The 2,761-nt window shown below is 37.5% G+C and overlaps 1 long non-coding RNA gene across 1 annotated transcript; it reads left to right on the forward strand.

The window, feature by feature from the left end:
- The first annotated feature begins 238 nt into the window (after positions 1-238).
- LOC111433466 lies at positions 239-537 on the forward strand. Its single transcript, XR_002708825.1, has 2 exons — positions 239-333; positions 451-537. It is a non-coding gene; the product is annotated as an uncharacterized LOC111433466 (long non-coding RNA).
- The last annotated feature ends 2,224 nt before the right edge of the window (positions 538-2,761 follow it).

Here is a 2,761-nt window from a genome sequence, read left to right on the forward strand (position 1 = left end):
AAAGAAGACAGCAGCAGCTTGAAGCTGCTGCCATGGAGAAAGGAAGAATGGACAGGTGGTTGAAGGGAAAAGAAAGAAAAGAGAGGAAGATGGAGGTGTGGGAGGTGGTTGGCGTTGGCAAGGCCGACGAGGAAGCACCAAATAATATCGAAGAAACAGAGGAAGAGGGAAACAGAAAACAGGGAGTGTTATAATCCGTGTTTTCCGACAAAATCTTAAAGTTTTTTGGCGTTTGTTGTGACAACGTGCAAACATGAGGATGGGGAGACGATTGTGAAGGCTTTTCAGCCATTGAAGCTCTGAACTAAGCTGATTTAAGCGGTTGTCGCAAAGGTAACGAAAAACCCATTTCACCGAACCTTTAAATCTCGATATCTTGGTTCGTATTGTATAATAAGTTATGAAATAGGGCTTGTTAGAAACGTAATAAGGAGATCTATAAATTTGTAGAAGGAATCAGGATGAAATTCGAACCGTAGAAGGAGGATATGGCTTCGGGATATAGTAGGTATTAACAGAAAAGATGGAAAAATTTCAGAAAAAACGCAAGGAAGAAGAAGAAGCGCGTGCACTACACGCAGGCGCGTGAGGGCCGCGACTGGGCGTACTCCTGGCGTGCTCCTGGCACGTGGGACAGACACACCGAGGCGCGTGAGGGCGCGTGAAGCATCAGTTCGGTTCCCGGTTTGTCCCGTTCGATTTGTTTTGACCTGTTCTACCTAGATTGACCTATACTTACCTTGAAAATGGTGAAATATAGGTCTAATTGGAAGGAATTGTGTTGAAATACCCTATTAAATGTACAATCAAGAGAGAAAGGGATTCGAAACCAGGTAAGTAGCGTATCGACCTTTGAACTAGTTCTTAACTTGTTTTGCAACATGTGAGTATGTTGTTTACCTGATTAAGAGCTTAATAAGTTATGATGAGCTTTGATGATAGTTCGTGTTTATTGTATATTGTGACTGCTTGCCTGTGATGTAAGCGTGATATAAACGATTGTCAGAATGTTCTACGTGTTGATCATGATACATGTATGAAAGCATGCAGTAACTGTGAGTATGTTATGCATGTTAATGGAAAGGTTATGACTCTAGATATGCTTATTGGTGGTTGAGCTATGGCTTATTTACTGAGTATGATAGTCTACTAATTCCCGCGGAGTTCCTGGCCAACGCGCTGTGTGCTAAGTCAGGGAGCATGAGTACTCCTGACCGTTGGTATATGAGATAAACAGGCCGCCAGAGCAATTAGTAGACGGGCCGTATTTGACCGAGAGCAAGTCTTACATACGAGTCCGAAAATTCTAGATAAGCATATCGAGAGAGAGTCAGTAACCTAGCTGGAGGTAGCTGAGATACCTCATTAACGAACAGATGACCCTAGTAAGAGAACTAGGAGTCAATGATGAATAAAACCTAAAAACATCTGGAAAGATTAGTTATGAACTCTTGAATGATAAGCTAGCTACTTACTGAGTAATCTAATTACTCATCAAAATTATTATAACTTTTCTTTCCAGATTTAGATGATGCAGGCCAACCGAGGACGAGACCAGCGGACTGAAGACTACTGGGAATCCATGTCTGTGTCTGTTTTGTATATTTATGTTTTCGCTGTCAAGAATTTACTTCGGTTGTTTTAAGTTTAAATAGCACTGGTTTTAAATGTTTTACTGGATGTTTTTTTTAAATATTTTGAGATTATGGTTGGGTGTTAGAGTATGTTGTCGTTGAGAATGGTAACTCCTGTTAATCGCGTTGACGATGAGCGGGCGTTACACAGGTCTACTAGCAGTCAAGTAAAGTAAGGATCCAATCATACCTAGATAAGAATTTATATCTGCACATTTACCTTTTTTATCATTGTCAAGCTTAGTAGATGTGTTCATTGGAGTTTTTGCAATCTTACCTTCATTGAACTTGAACCTTTTGAGTAAATCCTTGGTGTATTTCTCTTGATTTATGAAGATACCATCTTTCAGTTGTTTGATCTGAAGTCCAAGAAAGAAACTGATCTTTCCCATCATACTCATCTCAAACTCATTATGTAGACATTTAGAAAATTCTTCACATAAAGAAGGATTGGTAGAATCAAATACAATATCATCTACATATATTTGCACTAGCATATCTTTTTCTTTAATTTTAATAAAGAGAGTAGGATCGAGCTTACCCATTTTGAAATCATTCTCAATAAAAAAAAATTACTAAGTCTATTGTACCAGGCTCTTGGAGCTTGTTTTAAGCCACAAAAAGCCTTTTTCAACTTATAGACATGACGTGGAAAATTTAAGCCACAAAGAGCCTTTTTCAACTTATAGACATGATGTGGAAAATCAAAATTTTCAAATCGAGGAAGTTGTTTTACATAAATTTCCTCCGTAATATAAGCATTTGAGAATGCACTTTTCACATCCATTTGATACAATATAAAAATTTTGTAAGAAGTAAATGCAAGTAACATTCTAATAGGTTCTAATCTAACAACGAGTATAAAAGTTTCTTTATAGTCTATACCTTCCTCCTGTCAATAATCCTGAGCTACAACTCTAGCTTTATTTCTAATGATATTCCTATTTCTAAAATCTCATTTGGCTCCAATAATGGAAATATTAGAGAGCCTAGGGACTAATTCTCAAACGATTTAGTTCTTCTTGCATAGATAAAATCCAAAACTCATCATTTTCGGCATCCTTAAGACTTTTTGGTTCAATTTGAGAAACAAAAGCAAGATTATTAAATAAATTAATAGAGGAATG

Source organism: Cucurbita moschata, unplaced genomic scaffold, assembly GCF_002738365.1.
Source record: "Cucurbita moschata cultivar Rifu unplaced genomic scaffold, Cmos_1.0 Cmo_Scf00042, whole genome shotgun sequence".
Taxonomy (NCBI): domain Eukaryota; kingdom Viridiplantae; phylum Streptophyta; class Magnoliopsida; order Cucurbitales; family Cucurbitaceae; genus Cucurbita; species Cucurbita moschata.